Here is a 22309-nt window from a genome sequence, read left to right as displayed (position 1 = left end):
AGGTCACACGTCCCGGCTTCAGCCCCTACCTCTCCTGCCTTGAGAAACCCGGCTTTAGCCCCGGTGCCCGCCTCCTGTGCTCCGGAATATCTGGCTTCACTGCCATACCCCACCCCCACCCTCTGCACCACAGAATATTCAGCTTCAGCGCCAGACTTTGAATCTGCCCCTCCTCCCCAGGGGAGTTCGGTGCTTTCTTCCCAAATCAACCCTCTTCTTAACGAAGGAGCACCATCCCAGAATACAGGAGGTGCCATTAAGGCTCCGAGGCAGCCCAACAAGCCCTCCATTGCTAAACAAACAGAGGGAAGCCGAGAAATTCATTTCTTTCCGTTAAGAGAAGTACCTACGGGAGGAGGGGGAAGCGGCTTTGTGAGTGCTCCTCTAACCTCTACAGAGGTTAGGAATTTCAAAAAAGAAATTAAAGGATTATTAGAAGACCCCATAGGTACAGCTGAAATGTTGGACCAGTTCTTAGGTCCCAACATTTTCACTTGGGAAGAAATGCAATCAATAATGAAAATAATATTCTCCCAAGAAGAAAGAGAAATGATTAGAATTGCTGGAATAAAAATTTGGGGAAAAGAAAACCAACAAGGTCCACCCGGGGATCAGAAAATGCCCATTACACCTCCTAACTGGAACCAAAATGATGAAGCTGGGAGGGGACATATGAATGATTATTGTAATTTGATAATCAAGGGAATAAAAGAGGGGGCACTCTGAGGACAAAATGTCAGAAAGGCCTTTGAGGGGCAGCAAGGGAAGGAAGAAACCCCGACTGAGTGGCTGGAGAGGCTCCGAAAGAATATGAAACAATATTCTGGGAGAGACCCGGAGTCCCTAGCAGGGCAAGCCCTGCTAAGAGTTAACTTTGTCACTCATGCCTGGCCAGATATTAGAAAAAAATTGGAAAAAATAGAAGATTGGTATGAGAAACCATTACAAGACCTAGTAAGGGAAGCTCAAAAGATATATATGTCCGGAGGGATGAAGAAAAAGCCAAAGTGGGAGCAAAGATCATGATAGCCACTATGCGAGAGAGTACCTTCCAAAAAAAATCTAAAGCCCTCAGGTAACACTCCTAAACATTCCAGATTCAGAAATGGTGGAAAAGAGAAAAATAAAACCTCAGCACAATCAAGATTCCAAGAACAACCCAGGGATGCCTGTTTCTATTGCAAGGAAGAAGGGCATTATCAAAGAGAATGCCCCCACCTGAGGAGGGATCTGAAAAGATTTCAAGAGACACGCACAGAAGAAAAATAGGGAAATCATGGGCTCTATTTTTGGGGGGATAAATACCATCTGGAGCCTTTGATAACTTTAAAAGTAGGCCCCGAAGAGGAAGTATTGGAATTTATAGTTGACACTGGGGCAGAAAAGACTTGTGTGATGAATATTCCAAAAGGGAGTAATGATATGGTAAAAGTAACAGGAGCAAAGGGGGAAGGATTTAAGGTCTCTGTCATTAAAGATGTGGTTATTGAAGGGGAAACAAAAATAGGGATAGGGGATGCTTTGTTAGCTCCTGAGGCTGGCAGCAATTTATTGGGAAGGGATTTACAAATCCAACTGGGGATTGGAGTCATACCAGAAGAAGGGAAAATGACGGCCAAAGTGTTTAAACTTAGCCAAGAAGATGAAAGCAAAATTAACAGAGAGGTTTGGGCTAGGGAAGGGAATAGGGGTGGACTAGATCTTGACCCCATAAGGGTCACAATTGAAAAAGAAGAAGGTCCCATTTGTGTACATCAGTACCCTATATCTTTAGAAGGGAGAAAAGGCTTAAAACCAGTGATAGAAGAATTAATAAAGGATGGGACACTAGAACCTTGTAAATCCCCTCATAATAGCCCTATTCTCCCAGTAAAGAAATCTGATGGAAATTATAAATTAGTGCAAGATTTAAGAGAAGTAAACAAAAGAACACGGGCCTGCTACCCTATGGTTCCTAATCCCTGCACTCTTTTAAGCAAAATTCCACCTCAACATCAGTGGTTTAGTGTGGTAGATCTTAAAAATGCCTTTTGGGCCTGCCCACTGGCAGAGGAAAGCCGAAATATTTTTGCCTTTGAATGGGAAGATCCAAACACAGGGAAAAAGAACCAGTTGAGGTGGACTAAACTGCCACAGGGCTATTGTGAGGCCCCAAATTTATTTGGGCAAGCCTTGGGAGAAATACTACAAACCTTCCCCACTCCCCCAGGAATACAATTTATCCAATATGGAGATGACCTTCTAATATCAGGAGAAGATGAAATGAAAGTTAAAGGAGCTACCATAAAGCTTCTAAATTTTCTTGGGAAAAAGGGACTAAAGGCATCAAAAAGGAAATTACAGTTTGTGGAATCAGAAGTAAAATATCTCGGCCACCTGATAAGCAAAGGTAGCTGACAACTAAGTCCTGAAACAATTACAGGGATTTTATCCCTCCCTCCTCCCTCTTCAAAAAAGGAGGTTAGGAGACTGCTGGGGCTACTGGGATATTGCAGATTATGGATTGAAAGATATACACAAGCAGTAAAATTTTTATATGAAAAATTAACAGGGGGAGACAATATACAATGGACCAAAGATGATGATGATAATAAATTAGAAAAACTGAAGTTGAAACTAGCCTCGGTACCAGCCCTAAGCTTACCCTCACTAGAAAAACCCTTTCATTTATATGTGAATGCAGAAAATGGAGTAGCTCATGGTGTATTAGTCCAGGAATGGGGAGGGGTGAGAAGACCAATAGCTTATTTAGCTAAACTATTGGACCCAGTAAGCCGTGGCTGGCCAGTATGCATTCAAGCCATAGCAGCTACCGCTATTTTGGTGGAGGAGAGCCGTAAGCTCACCTTTGGAAGTAAACTGATTGTATACACACCCCATGCGGTCCGAAATGTGCTAAATCAAAAAGCTGAAAAATGGTTAACAGACTCCAGGCTATTAAAATATGAAGCAATTCTGATTGACAGTAATGATCTAACTATAGAAGCAAGCAAAAGCCTCAATCCGGCCCAATTCCTGTATGGAGAACCAGAAGATGACCTGGCACATGATTGCTTAGAAATTACTCAATACCAAACAAAAGTTCGAGAAGATCTAGCTGAACAAGCCCTCTTAGAAGAGGAAAGAATATATGTGGATGGTTCATCCAGATGCTTGCAAGGAAAAAGAATGTCAAGATATGCCTTAGTCGATGGGATAAATATGCAGGCCATCGAAAAAGGAAAACTACCTTCAAATTGGTCGGCGCAGTCTTGTGAATTATACGCTCTAAAGAGAGCACTGGAGCATTTAGCACACAAAAAGGGGACCGTCTATACTGATTCAAAGTACATACCTTTGGAAAGATCTGGGAAGAAAGGGGTTTACTAAATTCAAAGGGGAAAGAACTGATACATGAAGGCCTGATTTCAGAAGTGTTGGAAGCATTAAAATTGCCTGAAGAAATAGCCGTAGTGCATATCAAAGGACACCAAGAAGGGATGACCCCAGAAATAAGAGGGAATAACCTAGCAGACCAAGAAGCCAAAGATGCAGCAGAAAATGGGACTGAACCAATTCTGTTAATCCTGACCCCAGAAAGGGGAGAATTGGAAATCCCCAAATTTAGTAAAGAAGAAGAAAAAGAATTATTTAAGATAGGGGGAGAACAAGATCAATCTGGAAAACGGAAACTTCCTGATGGGAGACAGTTACTTAATAAGCCACTCACTAAGAGAATATTAGAAGATATGCATCAAAAAACTCATTGGGGTACTCAAGCTAGCTTGTGTGATCATTTTCTAAAAAATTATGGGTGTATTGGAATCTTTGGGGTAGCAAAACAAATAACTGGGAACTGTAGAACTTGCCAAAGAGTGACTAGGAAAATAATGAGAAAAACAACATTAGGAGGCCGTGAGTTAGCTCTGCGACCATTCCAAAGTATCCAAGTAGATTTCACTAAACTTCCTCAAATACAGAGATGGAAGTTCCTATTAGTAATAGCAGACCACCTAACTTGTTGGGTAGAAGCAGTTCCTGCTACTAGAGCTACAGCTAACATAGTATGCAAAACCCTTCTGGAACAAATTATTCCCAGATATGGAATGGTTAATAAAATAAACTCAGATAGAAGAACACATTTTACATCCAAAGTCTTACAACAAATAACTCAAGCCTTGGGAATAAAATGGGAATTACATACCCCCTGGCACCCACAAAGTTCAGGCCAAGTAGAAAGAGTGAACCAGACTTTGAAAAAAACTTTAACAAAATTAATGATTGAAACTCAAATGTCATGGGTAAAATGCTTACCTTTGGCTCTGTTGAGAGGCCGAACACAGCCCAGGTCAGACCTGGGAGTGTCTCCTTATGAGATGATGTTCGGATTACCCTTCCTTACTGCTCAACATGAAACAGCCACTTATGAAGTAGGAGAAGTAAGTGTCAAAAAATATGTCACCGCAATTGCCAGAACACTTGAAAATTTGCGGCTGAAAGGAATGATCCCTCAAACCACAGCTTTGGAGTTCAAAATTCATAATATCCATTCAGGGGAATGGGTACTAGTAAAAACATGGAAAGAACAATCTTTGACTCCACAATGGGAGGGTCCTTTTCAGGTACTGCTGATGACTGAGGCCGCAATCCAGACCAAGGAACGAGGGTAGATCCATGCCAGCAGAATCAAAGGACCTGTAAAAGAACCTGAAGAGTGGACTGTAATATCCAAACCAGGTGATACCAAATTGATTCTTAAACGGAGACCAGGTGGCAATGAGCTAGAACAATCTAAATAATCCAAGGGATATGCAAAGAATCACACCTAACTGAGAAGTAAAAGCCAAATTTATATCAGTGGCCCCTGGACAAATTCTGGGACATCGTGGAGAAGAATATTCTCACTTCAAACAGGAAGGGTTGGGACTGGATCAAACAGGGAACTCTCATGTCCTGATTCTAGCCTGTGATTTGTATTAAGAAGGGGGAGAATCACAACTTCCATCAGTGCCACATCATATACCCTGTTTGAATCATTCTAACACGGGGCATGCCAACCACGTCAAATATAAGTAATTAATCTAGAGGGAAATTGGCATTTCACACCGTCGACACCCTAGTTGTAAAGGGTGTCAAGCACAAAATCAACCCCCTATCCAGACAAAATCATAAGCAACAAAAGCAATAACTTTGCTCTGCAGATGGGAATTACTAGTGCCTGTTGAATGGGAAACACCTAAGATACGATAAGATACTACAGTTAAAAAGGTGCCAAAAGAAATTTGCCTAAAAGCTACAAAGGAAGTGACAAGGAAATAGAGGGCAAGACCGGGTCGGCCACTGTACTCGCCACCGAGAAGATCCAATACACCTGCTATGGGTTGCAACCTCATAGGCAAGGGAGGTGGGAGTATAAGCCATGCCGGACCTCTGTTATTCCTTCTTTTGTCACTTCTCCTGGTCCCTTTTGGGACACCGGCAAGACCATGTTACAAATGCTATCGAAAGCTCTACATGGAAAGACACCGGGGCTTCTTTCTTATTACTCATACCCATACCAACAGTCACTGTTATGACTCATCCAAATTAGGTATTTGCATGCATAAAGGAGAAAAATATTGGATTACAGAAAATTTAGGAACAAGTGGAAACAGACTAAGAAGCAATTGTCCAAAAGGAGAAAAATAGATTTGCTCCACAGCTGCCACCAGGGGAACAGTCCAAGATTTGGTAAAAGAGCAAGTGGTAAGTAAAGATACAAAGCCAGCACAGCAACCTCGCCCTATATTCACCTCACCACGCCAGGACCTGTATGCAAAGCTCAAACAACAAAGAGGAAAAAACCCCAAGGTTAGGAAAAAACCTGTTTGTGGAATTGGGGGAGAGGATAGGTAAAGAACTTAACATAACCAACTGTTGGGTCTGTGGAGGAGCTTTAATGACAGAAGAATGGCCACGGAAAGGTAGCAGCGTAGGCCCGGTAGAACTCCTTAAATGGAACCGGACAAATATAAGAGGGGGGAACCGACCTGAGGGGTGGATTTTAAGTTCAACAGTGATAGGGGAAGAATGCCTCTGGCGAACTGGGATAAACTTTCTTAATGAAGTAGGAAACACTCCCTGTAAAAGCTATAAAGTGAGTAACAAAACTTCAAGGTGGTGGGTCCCAGAAAAACCAACTTGGTATTGAGCCCAGAAAAAAGGAAAAGACTGTGTATATGATCATGAAGTTGGACTCTTTCAGTGTAATGACACGAGGAAAAATCCTTATTTTGGAATCCCAGAAATAGCCAAATTTGGGGAGAATATAAATCAACAAGAAGGTGATTATTGGAAAGCACCAGATGGCTTCTTTTGGATATGTGGGAAAAGGGCATCCCCAAGACTCCCTTCACATTGGAAAGGGAGTTGTACACTAAGAATCATTCAACCAGGGTTTTTCCTTTTCCCAGAACCAGTGGGAGATCAATTAGGTATACCTCTCTATGAAGACTTCAAAAGAAAGAAAAGAGATTTAATTGGAGGATTCCAAAAATGGAAAGATGAGGAATGGCCCCCTGAACGAATATTAGAAACAGATGGGCCAGCTACCTAAGCACAAGATGGAAGTTGGGGATATCAGACCCCAATTTACATGCTGAATCGTATCATCAGACTCCAAGCTCTTGTAGAAATCATAACCAATGAAACAGCTGGGGCTATGGAATTAATAGTCAGCCAGCAACGCCAAACCAGAGCTGCAATACATCAAAATAGGCTGGCTTTAGACTATTTACTGGCCGAAGAAGGCGGTGTGTGCAGGAAGTTCAATACATCGGACTGTTGTTTAAAAATTGATGACAATGGGGATGCCGTTCTAGATATGGCCAACCAAATCAGAAAAATAGCCCATGTACCAGTCCAAAAATGGGAATCAATGATGTCTGCTAACTGGTGGGATGGCATATTGGGGAAAGAATGGTGGAAGAAGCTAGGTTTCTTCCTCTTATGTGCTACAGCTAGTCTAATATTTCTCCCTTGCTTGATCCACCGCTTTATTCGGCTAATCACCAGCATAGTTCAAGGCATGCAAGTTGTGGCAATGCCTACTGACCCAAAGTTGGCTATGTCTGGAACAGCACAAAAAATTATGGTATTAAAAAGACAAAGTGATACAAAAGACCCTCTTGAAGAAGCCAAATTGATCTGTGAAAAGAACGAACAGACATTAGAAGCCAAGCAAAAAGAATTATTGCTCAAGCCAAATGATTTATAAAATAGAAAAGGGGGGATTGTTATAAACATATATTATATTAGCTTCTCGCAAAGTATAAAGTAGATATTATATAACGTTAGAAATGCTTTCTGCTGTGTGGATGTAGTTTTCTCTCTTTTTAGCAAGAATGTTAGCAAGTGTGAGCACGTAAGATAACCTCCAAACGAACAGAGGATGAGGCCCGAAAAGCTGCTAATCAACACTTTGTCTAGGGAGCAAAAGGGCCCAAAGGCTACTCCGCCCGGAGAACGGGCGGCCAGGAGAGTCCGGGAGATTTTATCACCACTCTGCCCGGAGAGACGAAGAGGCCCAAAGCTGCAATCAGCCCTGACTGTCTGGAGAATTAAGAAATCCACCCTACCATCGACTCTTGCCTAGCGGGCCCAACCCCAAGAATCAAGAGAAATAAAACCACAAGGCAGAAGACTAGGCACGCTCTAAAAAGGCGGAACCAAGGAGTGGCCATGCAGAACAGCTCCAGGAAAAGTTTTAATATGAATAAAGAACAGACAGTAAAAACGGTATAAAAAGGACTGACCTCTGGCATCAGGTGTGCTCTTGGCAGAGCGCCAAGGCAACTGGCTGTTACCCCGTTGCTTTATTTGATGTGTCTCTTATTGTCTTTATATTAAACCCCTTTAAATTCTCACAGGAGAGTGAACTTCGTTTTTCACAGAGAGAAGTTGTTCCCCCTGACAGCTAAGCTCCAACTACGGTGTCGCTTATGTCCTTCCCAGGACGGGCGGGAAAACGCCTCGGCGCAGCGCAGCGCTGGCCGGGAGCGGCCGGCACGGCACCGAGCGCGCTCCCCACTCCCTCCCGCCCGCGCCGCTGCGGAGACCCCGGGTTCGCCGGAATCGGCCACATGCTGCACGGAGGGCAGCGCGGCAAAGGCGGCCTCCCCTCGTCGCCCGGGGAAGGCCGGCCTCGGATCCCCGCTCTCTCCACCGGCACGGGCAGTGCCAGCAGCCTCTCGCTGTGGTCGCCGCTGGCCGAAAGCCTCGCCGCGCACCGCCCGGCCGGCCCCGCCGCTCCGCGGGGTCACACGGCACCTGCCGTGGGCGGCCGCCGAGCGACAGGAAGCAGAAGCGCTCACCGCCGCGCCGCTCGCCACCCCGCCCGGGCGCTCCTCTCCTCGCGCTACCACGATGGCGCCGGCCCGCCCCGCCTTCCCCGTCGCCTGCGGCGCAACGCGGCTGCTCCGAGCCACGCAGCACGCGTGCGGCCGGGCCCTGCCGAGCTGCCGGCGGAGCCGGGGCACAGCCCGGGCGGGAGAGCTTCCGGCGAGGCTGGGCGGGCGGCGAGCGCGGCCGAGCGTGAGCGCGCCAGGCGGGCGGCGGCGTGATGGAGAGCTAGATGGAGGCGGCAGCACCGCGCGGCATAAAATAGCTGATCGTCCGGCAGCCGCCCGCTCCGCAGCCCCTCGGCTGCTGTCGAGAAGGGCCCCGGCCCTGGCCGCGCCGGTGGCGAGGCGGCTCCGCAGCCCGCGGGCAGCCCTGGCGGGGCAGGGGAGCACTGCGGGCAGCCCCGGGGCCGCGCAGCCGTCTGCAACGCGCGGTGGGAGCCGCTGGGAACTATTTTACACGTCCCGGGGGGCTGGAGAGGAGCACGGAGACCACGCGGCAGGTCGCTGCCGTTAGGGAAAATTAATCCACGATGCCTGAGGTTTATATCCGAAAAGGAGACAGAGGAGTCCTGCAACATTCTTCGACTACAGGGAGAGTCCATGGGGCTTTTCCCATGGCGTCTGTCAAACGGTTGCGGGATGCAGCCCCCTTTTGATGCCAAGTTCCCGGCCACAGCACCCTCTTCCTTTTCCCCACTGGCTGAGGTATTCGGGAGATACAGACTTCCGGAACTGCCTACTCTATGCGCCCCCCTCTAATATGCACCCCCCTCTTGGCATCGAGAAGAAAGAAAAGAACCCCATTCCTAATGCTCTTAAGTCTTTGTTGCCTTGCTCTAGGTTCAGGAATTTAACACGGCCTTGATTAATCAACAGTCTCTGATGATTAGTAACAGTTCTAGAGAACTCCTAGTTTCTTCTGTTACTTCACTAGCCATAACTTCCTAGCCTTGTCTACAGGCCGATTCACACGGTCTCTTTGTAAAGACTCATCCATCTCATTCCTTTTAATCCCTCCTCTTTTTATTTGCTCTGTATTTGTCTTTACAAACCTTAATTACCATGGATTTAATTTTTTCTTCTGGAGTCTTCTTGGGTTTTGCTATTATTTGCAGTGACATTCTTTTCTGTCCTTTTGTAGTCATTTCTGGATCAGGTAGGCATGGCTGCTAGCGGCATCCCCTTGAGCACCTGCTGAAAGAGCTGCAGCCAGCATGGTGTCACGCATGGTAAAAAGATGAGAATTGCGATAGCATATAAGAGGAGAAATCGTATTCATTTAGCCCAGAGCTGGCCAGTTAACTATGAAAATATGTCCCATTCCCATCCTTTCAACATTTGGACAGGTCCACGAGCTGACGTTATTTCCTTTGTTATTTGTTTGACCACTTTTCCGCTGTCATCTGCTTGCAAACAGCAGCTCGAGTCATTTAATTTCCCACAAACTCCTCCTTCTTCTGCCAACAGATAATCTAATACCATCCAATGTTGAAATACCGTTTTCCTCATTTAAGTGGGTTGCTCAGCAAAAAGGTCAAGCGCTGTGGCTGGCTGGTTGGTAATTATTTCCGAGACAGCTTGTAACCTAATTATCTCCTTCAAATGATAAATGGGTTCCCAGGCATCTGGGATTAATTCCTTAGGTTTCCAAGGGGCTGGTCCATTGTGTTGGGTAACTTGTTCTGTTGGCCGTTCATCATTTTCCCGTTTTGGGGTGCTCCCTCCAGCCAGGGCTGCATCAGCTGACTGCTTTTCTCTAATTAAATCATCACAGATTTTGATTCCTAAGCGATTTCCCAGAACTTGTAGTAGCAAAAAGAACAACAGTCTACTAAATATACCATATCCCTGACCAGTTTGGAGGTAACCTGAGCTAAGCATGTTGGCCACAAATCCAATACTGTCCTTTCAAAGCCCGTGTTCCATTAGCAAAGGAACCTACCCATGGTCATCAATTGGTGGCTCAAAATACAGCAGGATTCCCGGGCCTAACGGTCCTCCAACAAGAGTTGCCCCACCATAAGGGTCCCAGCATTTGCATTTCCAAGCTCCCGCACAGGGTTCCCACCTACATTTACATCTGCAAGCTGCTTGGTTGGATTTGGAGCAGAACTCACTAAAAGGCTTTGAGTTCCAATCCGGTGTGGCCATTCCCACTGATAATCACAAACAACATGTCTTCTACTTGTGGAATTTTTGTGGGGACTGCTCAAAAACAGGTGGTCAAAAAAACCCCTTGTCCCTCCCCATTGCTTTACAGGCTTCCAAATATTTTTGGTAAGTGTGATAAGAACGCCTTACGCAGCTACTGTTAGTGAGCCGAACAGGTATTTGATTGCATTTGCCTTGATATTTGGAACAATTGGAAGGAGGGCAATTGGGGGTCCAAACCCAGTTGTTCAAGCCCAGAGGGAAAGTCAATTGACAATTGCCTTTTCCTACATAGACACGCCCTATCCTATTAGGCAATAAGTGCCTGTTGGAGAAGAATGAAGTGGCCGTGAACTTCCTTCTTTGGCCCCAAATCCCATCCCACTGTGGGCCCTCACATTGACCCACCATTTAAGTTCAGCTGGGCTAGCCAACTATGGCCACTCTTCAGATCCTCCTGGCCTTCCACAGAGCCAGCAATTGCTAAGGTTAAAAACTTTTGCTACTTCTTCTCCTAAGGCTGCAAATTGATTCTCCCACTCCTGGCCTAAACTCAGCTGACCATATCAAAGTAGAATTAGTAAGGAAAATGTTTTAATAGTGTCATCTAATTAGCTAGTCTAATTTTCCCGTTGTCTTCTGCAGCACCTGTGGCAATTGAAGACACAGAAACCACTTAACGTAACAAAATGGCCACAAGTATTAGCCCCCAAGTGAGTGGAGATTCTAGAGGAGGGATGCCTATACAGTCTATTTCAGCAGACGGTCTGAAGGTAGGACTGTGGGGCTTCTTCCGATGTCGAAGCACTGCCTACTGCTCCGGCCCACTCCTGCAGAGTGTCAGTCACGGCCTCCCGGCCTTCTCCTCCAGCTGAGATGTGCAAATCTCCGAGGCTTCAGAGACCTTGACCCGAGAGTGACGGGTTCACCTGTGTTCAGCTTACTTGACGGCTGTTTTCTGTCGTCAGTGACACTTGGAATGGGCCACGCCATTTCACCAGCACTGGCGCTTCTTTCTACTCCTTAATTAGGACTCAATCTCCTGGTTGGATGTTAAAAGCAGCAAAGTCCAAAGGCCGGGCTTGCGCCAGCTGAGTTTCCTGTTGAAGGGGTTTCACAAGAAGCAGGATCCTGGCCACAGATGGTTTTAAAAATGCATCACTTGCCTCTACCCCCCCCACTGGGTGGAGACTTACCAGGAGGGCAATTGCAAACAACGATTGAAAGGGAGATAACTGAATCTCTCTTCTGGGTTGGGCCCTCATTCTCACCAAAGCCAATGTCCAAAGCCCTACCCATGGCATCTTGGTTTCTATTACCAGCTTCAAAAGGTGTTTATTTCTCTCTTCATTGTTTTCTACCCGAGCCGAGCTCTGGGGGTGCCAGGGCCTATGGAGGTTCCATTGTGTTCCTAAAGAAGCCAAAACCCCTTGAAGGATCTTTCCTGCAAAATGAGTTCCCCTATCTGAATCTATTGCTTCTACAATGCTGTATCTTGGAATGATTTGTTCCAAAAATGCCTTAAGAACTGATCCTGTCATTACTGAAGTAGTTGGAAATACTTCTGGCCACCTTGCTAGCTGACATACGATTACCAGAAGATATTAAGCCTTGCCACTTGGGGCATCTCCGGAAAATCCACCTGGCATCTTTGGAAGGGCCATGCAGCCCAAGGCCTCCCTCCTCTAGCAAGTTACTTTGTAACTTGGCTGTTGGCTTTAGCACAGATCAAGCAACCTTCAACAGCTCCTTTTGCCAGTCTAAAAAGACTCCCAGCAACATACATCATGAGATAGGCTTCTGCCAATCCTCAGGAAGTGCAAGAACTCTCTTAATGGAGTTGCTTTAATATTGGTAGGGCCAAAGGTTCTGGTATCTCTTGTTTGCCATCCCTTGGAAACCAATTCTTGCCTTTTTTCTCTGCCACACGACTTTTAACTGTATGTCAAACTGCTGTGGTAGAAAAGACAGCTTCCTGGGCAGTGATGGAGTCACGGGGAGCAAAGGGGGCATCTTGGAGAGTTCTGGCAGAAGTGTGGCTTTCTGAGTTTCTTCATCCACCAAAAAGGAGACAGAGGAGTCCTGTAACATTCTTCAACTCCAGGGAGAGGCCATGGGGCTTTTGCCATGGAGTCTCTCAAATGATTGCGGGAAGCAGCCCCCTTCTGATGTTAAGTTCCTGGCAACAGCACCCTCTGAGGTACTCGGGAATTACAGACTTCCGGAACTGCCTACTCTACGCCCCCCTCTAATATGCAGTCCCCTTTTGGAATGGAAAAGGAAGAAAACCAAACTATTCCTAATGCTGGGAAGTCTTTGCTGCCTTGCTCTAGGTTCAGGAATTTAGCAGGGCCTTGGCTGAGCAACAGTCTCTGTTGATTAGTAACAGTTTCTAGAACGAATACTTTCTTCTGTTACTTCCCCCCCTGTAAATTCCTAGCCTTGTCTAAGGAGAGATTCACACGGTCTCTTTGTAAAGACACATCTATCTTACTCCTTTCACTCCCACACCTTCCTTGCGGTGGAACGGCTCTCCCCGGCACAGCACCTGGCACAAAACCCCCGTATACGCACACACACACCTGCACTTACCCTGCACTCCACTGCACACACACACACACACACACCTCCCGCATACTAACACCCCCTCCACATCCCCACCATGCTACTTGCAGTGGCCCCGCCCCTGCCATCCCCACCGGCTGGCAGCACCCACTCCTCGCATGCTTCCCCATGCCTTGCATTTCCTTGCTGCCCCCTCTGTAGCCTTCCCTCAACCTGCCTTTTCTCCCCTGCCTTGCACTGACTTGCTCACCCATCCCCCACCTGACTTCCTTTCACATTCGTCTAGGTCTGGCCTCACCTTTCCTTTTCCTTCTAGGACCCTCATTGCCTTGCCTCGCCTCGCAAAGCCACCACTTGCCTTGCCTTGCCCTTGAACCCCTCCCTTGCCTTGCATGACCTTGCTCACCCCTCCCCCACCTGGAATTCAACACCCCTTTTCAATGACATTTCTGGGCCTTGCCCTGCCCTTTCTGCTCCTCCGAGGAATCTCAAAGCTCTCAAGCATCTCCGGTGTTTCAGGATCCCATGAGAGGAAGACCAGGGGAGGACGCATGTTGCCACACATCTCTGTGGGCAGCCTTTGTCTGGGAGCAATCCTTGCATGTCTTGAACCTTGGAGGGGCAATTCACATTTTGCCCTTGAGCTCGGGGACCAGAAAGAGAGTTCTTTTGCATACAAGGGAAAGCAGGTAGCTCAAGTCTTTTAGGTACAGAGGAGAGATGACCCACGCGGGATCAAGGCCACACAGAGCACTTGGTCCTGGCCACTTTTGTGTACCAGCAGTCCTTGAATGTACTTCTCACCTGCCTTGCCTGGCCTTGCCTTGGCAACACAACACTTGCCTTGCCTTGCCCTGCTAGCCCTCTGGAGCCTTGCATTCCTTTGCACGGCCATGCCCAGCACATGACCTGCCTACTGTTTTCCTCCAGGGCCTTGGCTTGCTGAGCCCTTCCTGTTTCTGCCTGGCCTTCCCATCAGTGGCCCTTCCTTCCTACAGCCAGCCTTGCCTCTAACTTCTGGACCTTCTCTTGTCTACCACTCCATTTGCTTTCCCCTCACTGCTCTGGCCTTGCCTACCTCTCCCTTGACTTGCCCACAATTGCCTGCACTCGGTTTGCAGCGCCTTGCCTGCATGGAAGGCAAGGGAAAGAGTGGTAGGCTGGGCAAAGCAAAGCCAGCAAGTTGTAGGCAGTGCGAGGCAAGGCAGACGTAGGCAAAGGAAGCAGAGCAAGGGTACCTTAAGAAGAACTAGACAAGGCAAGGCCAAGAGACTCGGAGTGCCTTTCCTTGGGAAGGCAAGGACATAGTGCCAGTGTTGCTGGAGCAGATGTTAAGGTACTGTGGGGAGGAATAGTCCAGCAAGACATTTCTCTTCTGGCCCCTGTGCGTGTGGGGGCAATTGTTGGACATATTCAATACTGGAGGCGGATCAGTCGCTGGATGTGTTGTATTTTGGAGGAGGGGATGCCGTTTCTTTGGAGATGGGCTTGTAGTTGCTCTCTTTGGCAAGGAAGGCAGGTTTGGATGTGCACATCAGGTACTCCTAGGGATTTTAAAGGCTTTTCCCAACAGGCAGAGCTCTCTCTGGGTTCGAGCTGTTGAGCTGTCAGTGGGAATGCAAAGGCCAAGCTCTTAAGCTATTTGTCCTGGTGCCTTCAGTGTGTGAGCAGTCCCTGGTGCCGTTGCCTTTGGATCCTGACTCTGGGAGAGGGAAGGCTTAGGATGGTACCTAGAGCTGAGAAGGAGAGTGCTGAGAACAGCGTGTGTGCTGCTAGTTTGAGGGGTGCAGGTGAAGTTGTAGGCAGCAAGATCTTCCTCAGCTGGCACTGTTTTGAGCCCTGTTTTTGCCAGATGGTTTCAAGTTGGTGGGTGGAATCTGCGAGAGGGAAAAGATTTGTATGGGCCAAAGAGGTGTGGTGTAAAGAAGAGTGTGCTCTTGGAAGGGGAAGATGAGGGCAACCTTTTTGTCCTGACACCGTTGATTTGAGTGCAGGGCCGTTTGCAAGTTGCCTCTGTCTGCCCTTGGGGTGGTTTCGAGCTGGGCCAGGTGCTTGGCCTTCTTTTGCAAGTCTGCAGCGCCGTCGTGTGGTTGTTTCCATGAGCGCTGACAGTGCCCGGCAAAAAGCGCTTGGCTGGCGCGGCCCCAGTCGTGTGGAAGCAGTTGGTGGAAGAGCTCCGCTGTGCATCCTGCCTCTTGGAGACATAAAAGGATGTAACCCTGCGCGTAGCGGGGAAGCAAGACGAATCTTTTCATTGTTGGCTGAGCAGTTTCTAAGCGGCAAAAGTAAAGGCAGTTTCAGCACGGCCTCTTTCTTTCAGAACCTTTTCTGTGCCATCATGAACATGCTCAACATGCCACTCGCACCCGCTGAACTGCATCAAAGGCCCTGGAGATAGGCGCTTTCCTTCAAGCTCTCTGTAGCATCCTACCCTCCACCTCTGGCGGATCCCAAAGCCCTTCCAAACATCCAGCAGCTGCACGCAGAGAACAAGTGCTAAAACAAGGCGTTGGCCTTCCTAGTCCTTTTAAAGTCTGTGAACTAGGCGAAACATTCCAGTGAGCAGCACTTTCCTTCGCAACTATATCTAGAGCATCATCACATTCTCTCCAAGTGGGTAAGTCCACCCTTGCAGCGCAGCGTTTGCAGCCACAGTTCGGACTGAGAGATAGGCCAGGTGAGAAAGCATTTCTTGACTATCCCTCTTCTCTGGAAGACTTGATACTCGCAGCGCAACCACGTCCACACACCTTCAGTGTGGCCAGGTTCAAGCAGCTAGAGCTCCCAGAGATGGGAGAGTCAGGAGAGAAGACGTTCCAAAAGTACCGTGTACTTACAGCAGCATTAAAACTGTGCACAGCAGTCTGCAGCACTGTAGACTGCGGCTTCTCCGACAGACGAGCCATCCCATTGTTGCCTCTCGCAGCCTGCTTGCTAGCTGCTCTCCTGAAGAAAAGAACTAGAAGAAAAAGCCAATGCTGGGCTGCACCTTCCCCTTGCCTTACGTAAAGCCACCTAAACTCCCCGCTGCACTCTCTACTTCCCCTCTCCTTGGAAGCGACCACTGTGTTTGCTGCATCTCGAAGCCTAAAGTTAAGCGCCAAAGTTTCCAAGGATGGTTGGAAGAAGGATAAGTAGTAGCACAAGGAAGTAGTTGTCGTTGAACTTCCTCCTTCTCAATGCTAACGTGAATTGGGCAGGCAGGCGAGTGCTAGCCACGCTCCTTTCTCAGTTTGTACGCTGCGGACACGAGTCCGGTGCTCTGCGCCTTCGTTCGGCCTCTTTAGTACCCATGTCGCTCTTTCATTCAGCCGGAGTCGAAGCGTCGTCTACTTCTCGCCCAGAGAGCACGGTGCCGGCAGCGAAATGCCCCAGCCGACTGCTTCTGCCGACACACGCCTGGTCTATGCACTTTCCCTCGCAGCGACATACAGCAGCACTTTCGGTCTTTCTTGTCGTCCAAATGTAAAGGGAAAGATTCTCTGCTATGTCCCGCCCAGAGAACAGTTTTAGGTCAACCAGCACGCCCAGAGCTTGCCCTCGACGCGTGGAAACTTGTGTTTGCACCACATTCAAGTGGCTGCCGTCTTTCCTTTACAGCCTGCAGAGCACCGTCAGACCGCCGTGCTCTCTGCACCTGCCTTCTCAGTTCTAAGTACTACCGCGCCTCTTACAGCCTTGCAGGAAGCAAAGACACGGATAGTCATGTCGCAGAGAAGAACGTGGAAGGACGAAAGGATGATCTTCCTTTCTCCTGCTTCTTGCCTGAATTGTGGTGCTGTATTGAAAGTCTTGGCTAGCGAAAAGCTCATCCAGCAAGTGCCTCATTCCTGACGCATCTCGCTGAGCGAGAGTTTCACGAAGAGTTTAGACTCTGGAAACAGCAAGAAAATGATTGTACGTCGAGCTGAGGAAAATCCGTGCACAGCACACTGTGGATGCGTGCAGTGTTCACGCTGAAGAGCGCCAAAACGCAAAGCCATCGCTGGGCTTCAGTTTTGTCCAGACCGCAGAAGGCAAAGAACGAAGCAACTGGGCACCGCGTTAACGTACTCAGTGGACCGAATTTCAAATGTCCAGCCAAAAGCTGCTTCATAAGCAGATTCAGCTGAGAATGCTCTGGCTGCTTCACAAAGTAAGGCGCAGCCGTTTCCATTCATCACACTACCTGGCCAGAAGCAGTATCCTACACCTTCAATGCTGCAGCGTCCATGCAGCTGGAGCACACGCAGTAGGACGCGTCCAGATAGACGGCGTTCTTCAAGTACCCCCCTCCTCCAAGCAGCCTTGAAACTGAGCACAACACACTGCGGCTCGGGAGCTTCCTTCTCAGATAGACGTGCCGTCACGTTATTCACTCTCGCAGCTCCGTTGCCCACTTGCAGCAGCTGCTACCAAAGCAAAATGCTCCAGAAGTAAAAAGCACTGCCGGGCTGCACTTTCCCTTGCCTCACGTAAAGCACCATAAACTGTCCGCTGTGCTCTGTATTTCCATTCTCCGCCGCATCTACCACTGTTATCTCTGCATCTCGAAGCATAAAGCTCGGCACAATTCCTCCCAGGGAACGCTGGAAGAGAAATAGGCAGCAGCACAAGTAGCTGCAAGTGGAACTTTCTGTTTTAAAACGCTAACGTGAATCCGGAAACAAGCGAGTGACAGCCAGGCTTCCTCTTGCAGCCTGTGCGATGCACACACCAGCTCGGTGCTCTGCCCTCATTCTTTAATGCTCTTCGTACCATGTCGCGCTTTCATTCTGCCGGAGTCGAAGCGTCGTCTACTTCTCGCCCAGAGAGCACGGTGCCAGCGGAGAAAGGCTCCAGAAAAACGCTCCAGGCTGCTGATTCTTCCCAAACACACCAGGGCTATGCACTTTCCTTCGCAGCGCTAAGTAGCATCACATTCTGTTTGCGTTGGAGCCGGAATGCAAAGGGAAAGATTCTCGGTTACGTCTCACTCAGCGCCCAGTTTTAGGTCACCAAGCTTACCCGGAGCTTACCCGCGACGCGTGGAAATTGGTATTTGCACCATATTCAAGTGGTAGCTTTCTTTCCTTTACAGCCTGCAGAGCGCCGTCAGATCGCGGTGCTCTCTGCACCTGCCTTCTCCCTTCCAAGTACCACCGCGCACCTTACAGCCTTGCAGGAAGCAAAGACGTGGAGAGATGTCTCGCAGAGAAGATCGTGCAAAGACGAAAAGATGTTCTTCTTTGCTTTTCCTCGTCGCCCAGATTGTGGTGCTCTACTGAAAGCGTGGGCTAACGAATGGCTAATCTAGCATGTGCTTCCCTTCTAATGCATTTCGCTGAGCGAGAGCTGAGGAAAATCCTTGCACTGTACACTATGGATGCGTGCAGTAGACACGCAGAAGAGCGGCACAGCTCATAACCATCGCACACTCCAGCCCAGAGCTCTGGGGCTGCGTTCTTCTCAATTTCCGGCGCTGGACAGAACTGAGACATTGAGCTTTGGCTCTCTTTAGTGTGTGTACTGCACGCATCCAGAGCGCGCTGTGCACAGATTCTCCTCAGCGCTACGTGCAAGCACAGACTTTCTGCTTCGCAGAGCCCAACTGTCCGCCGAAGCTCTCGCTCAGAGAAATGTGTCAGGAGAGAAGCACTTGCTGGATTAGCCTTACACTGGCCAACAGTTCCAAAGAAGCACCATAGTCTTCTTGCGAGAAAGGATAATAAAACACATGTATTGTCCCAGCAAAGTTCTCTGTGCTAGCCGAAGCCGAGAATCTTTCCCTTAAGATTAAGACCACAACGCAGACAGCATTTTGTGCTACTTAACGCTGAGAGGGATAGCCCAGGCGTGTTTCGGCAGAGGCAGAAGCCCGGAGCGTTTCTCTGCCGGCACCGTGCTCTCAGGCGAGAAGTAGACGACGCTTCGACGCCGGCTGAATGAAAAGCGCGACATGGTACGAAGAGCATACGAATGAGGGCGCAGAGCACCGAGCTGGTGTGCGCATCGCACAGGCTGCAAGAAGAAGCGTGGCTGCCGCTCGCTTCTTTGCGGATTCACGTTAGCAGTTGAAAACAAAAGTTCCACTTGCAGCTACTTGTGCTGCTACCTATTTCTCTTCCAGCTTTCCCTGGGAAGAATTGTGCTGCGAGAGTGAATAACGTGACGGCACGTCTATCTGAGAAGGAAGCTCCCGAGCCGCAGTGTGTTGTGCTCAGTTTCAAGGCTGCTTGGAGAAGGGGGTACTTGAAGACCGCCTTCTATCTCGACGCGTCCTACTGCGTGTGCTCCAGCTGCATGGACGCTGCAGCATTGAAGGTGTAGGATACTGCTTCTGGCCAGGTAGTGTGATGAATGGAAACGGCTGCGCCTTACTTTGTGAAGCAGCCAGAGCATTCTCAGCTGAATCTGCTTATGAAGCAGCTTTTGGCTGGACATTTGAAATTCGGTCCACTGAGTACGTTAACGCGGTGCCCAGCTGCTTCGTTCTTCGCCTTCTGCCGTCTGGACAGAACTGAAGCCCAGCGATGGCTTTGAGTTTTGCCGCTCTTCAGCATGTGTACTGCACGCATCCGCAGTGTGCTGTGCAAGGATTTTCCTCAGCTCTCCCTCAGCGAAATGCATCAGGTGAGAAACACTTGCTGGATTAGCCTTTCGCTGGCCATGGCTTTCAGTACAGCACCACAATCTGGGCGACGAGGAGGAGCAAAGAAGAACATCTTTTCGTCTTTGCACGTTCTTCTCTGCGAGACGACTATCCGCGTCATTGCTTCCTGCAAGGCTATATTCTGCGCAGTGGTACTTGAAAGGGAGAAGGCAGGTGCAGAGAGCACCGCGATCTGACGGCGCTCTGCAGGCTGTAAAGGAAAGAGGGCTGCAACTGGAATGTGTGCAAACACAAGTTTCCACGAGTCGCGGGCAAGCTCTGGGCGTGCTTGTTGACCTAAAACTGTTCTCTGTGCCCGACATTGCTGAGAATCTTTCCCTTTACATTTGGACGACAAGAAAAGACCGAAAGTGCTGCTGTATGTCGCTGCGAGAAAAGTGCATAGCCCTGGTGTGTTTCGGAAGGGCAGTCGGCTGGGGCATTTCTCTTCCGGCACCGTGCTCTCCGGGCGAGAAGTAGACGACGCTTCGACTCCGGCTGAATGAAAAGCGCGACATGGTACGAAGAGCATACGAATGAGGGCGCAGAGCACCGAGCTGGTGTGCGCATCGCACAGGCTGCAAGAAGAAGCGTGGCTGCCGCTCGCTTCTTTGCGGATTCACGTTAGCAGTTGAAAACAAAAGTTCCACTTGCAGCTACTTGTGCTGCTACCTATTTCTCTTCCAGCTTTCCCTGGGAAGAATTGTGCCGAGCTTTATGCTTCGAGATGCAGAGATGACAGTGGTAGATGCAGCGGAGAATGGAAATAAAGAGTGCAGCGGACAGTTTACAGTGCTTTACGTGAGGCAAAGGAAAAGGTTTGCTCAGCAGTGCTTTTTACTTCTGGAGCATTTTGCTTTGGTAGCACCTGCTGCTAGTGGGCAACGGAGCTGCGAGAGTGAATAACGTGACGGCACGTCTATCTGAGAAGGAAGCTCCCGAGCCGCAGTGTGTTGTGCTCAGTTTCAAGGCTGCTTGGAGGAGGGGGGTACTTGAAGAACGCCGTCTATCTGGACGCGTCCTACTGCGTGTGCTCCAGCTGCATGGACTCTGCAGCATTGAAGGTGTAAGAAACTTCTTCTGGCCAGGTAGTGTGATAGAGTGCAACGGCTACGCCTTACTTTGTGAACCATCCAGAGCATTCTCAGCTGAATCTGCTTGTGAAGCAGCTCTTGGCTGGACATTTGAAATTCGGTCCACTGAGTACGTTAACGCGGTGCCCAGCTGCTTCGTTCTTCGCCTTCTGCCGTCTGGACAGAACTGAAGCCCAGCGATGGCTTTGAGTTTTGCCGCTCTTCAGCATGTGTACTGCACGCATCCGCAGTGTGCTGTGCAAGGATTTTCCTCAGCTCTCCCTCAGCGAAATGCATCAGGTGAGAAACACTTGCTGGATTAGCCTTTCGCTGGCCATGGCTTTCAGTACAGCACCACAATCTGGGCGACGAGGAGGAGCAAAGAAGAACATCTTTTCGTCTTTGCACGTTCTTCTCTGCGAGACGACTATCCGCGTCATTGCTTCCTGCAAGGCTATATTCTGCGCAGTGGTACTTGAAAGGGAGAAGGCAGGTGCAGAGAGCACCGCGATCTGACGGCGCTCTGCAGGCTGTAAAGGAAAGAGGGCTGCCACTGGAATGTGTGCAAACACAAGTTTCCACGAGTCGCGGGCAAGCTCTGGGCGTGCTTGTTGACCTAAAACTGTTCTCTGTGCCCGACATTGCTGAGAATCTTTCCCTTTACATTTGGACGACAAGAAAAGACCGAAAGTGCTGCTGTATGTCGCTGCGAGAAAAGTGCATAGCCCTGGTGTGTTTCGGAAGGGCAGTCGGCTGGGGCATTTCTCTTCCGGCACCGTGCTCTCCGGGCGAGAAGTAGACGACGCTTCGACTCCGGCAGAATGAAAAGCGCGACATGGTACGAAGAGCATACGAATGAGGGCGCAGAGCACCGAGCTGGTGTGCGCATCGCACAGGCTGCAAGAAGAAGCGTGGCTGCCGCTCGCTTCTTTGCGGATTCACGTTAGCAGTTGAAAACAAAAGTTCCACTTGCAGCTACTTGTGCTGCTACCTATTTCTCTTCCAGCTTTCCCTGGGAAGAATTGTGCCGAGCTTTATGCTTCGAGATGCAGAGATGACAGTGGTAGATGCAGCGGAGAATGGAAATAAAGAGTGCAGCGGACAGTTTACAGTGCTTTACGTGAGGCAAAGGAAAAGGTTTGCTCAGCAGTGCTTTTTACTTCTGGAGCATTTTGCTTTGGTAGCACCTGCTGCTAGTGGGCAACGGAGCTGCGAGAGTGAATAACGTGACGGCACGTCTATCTGAGAAGGAAGCTCCCGAGCCGCAGTGTGTTGTGCTCAGTTTCAAGGCTGCTTGGAGGAGGGGGGTACTTGAAGAACGCCGTCTATCTGGACGCGTCCTACTGCGTGTGCTCCAGCTGCATGGACTCTGCAGCATTGAAGGTGTAAGAAACTTCTTCTGGCCTGATAGTGTGATAGAGTGCAACGGCTACGCCTTACTTTGTGAACCATCCAGAGCATTCTCAGCTGAATCTGCTTGTGAAGCAGCTCTTGGCTGGACATTTGAAATTCGGTCCACTGAGTACGTTAACGCGGTGCCCAGCTGCTTC

This window comes from Aphelocoma coerulescens, unplaced genomic scaffold (genome assembly GCF_041296385.1).
Source record: "Aphelocoma coerulescens isolate FSJ_1873_10779 unplaced genomic scaffold, UR_Acoe_1.0 HiC_scaffold_93, whole genome shotgun sequence".
NCBI classification, from domain to species: domain Eukaryota; kingdom Metazoa; phylum Chordata; class Aves; order Passeriformes; family Corvidae; genus Aphelocoma; species Aphelocoma coerulescens.
Note: the sequence above shows the minus strand (reverse complement) of the source record.